Raw genomic sequence first — 416 nt, forward strand, 5'->3', positions numbered from 1 at the left:
CCCAGGCAGCAGGGCCGAGCCCCAAGGCCAGCGGCTGCGCCAAGGCGGCGCGCCGCTGCGTGATCGGGCATCCGCTAGGGACGAGAGCTGGGAGTTTGCCGCCTCCGATCCCAGAGAAGGGCGCTTGCTTGTTCCCACAGCGGTCTTGCGCGGGGGCGGAGAGGAGGCGATTAGTCGCCTTCAGCATCATGCCACACTCCTCCGAATCCTGGGCCAGGGAGGAGACGCAGCCAAGTAGCGGGGCCCTCCAAGTCCCTTCCCAGATCACAGGTTCTGGTCCTTCGGGCCTCGGTGGCCGCCTCCGTGGTATGGGGACATAGACGGTGCTCTTGGTGCCCTTTTCTGGCCCCGATCTCTAGTGCTTATCCCGAGATCCAGCGTTCTGGGTCCGCAATGTGCTCGGTCTGCAGCGTCTG

The sequence above is a fragment of the Fukomys damarensis genome, unplaced genomic scaffold, assembly GCF_012274545.1.
Source record: "Fukomys damarensis isolate Sample0158 unplaced genomic scaffold, DMR_v1.0_HiC HiC_scaffold_5, whole genome shotgun sequence".
Classification (NCBI taxonomy): domain Eukaryota; kingdom Metazoa; phylum Chordata; class Mammalia; order Rodentia; family Bathyergidae; genus Fukomys; species Fukomys damarensis.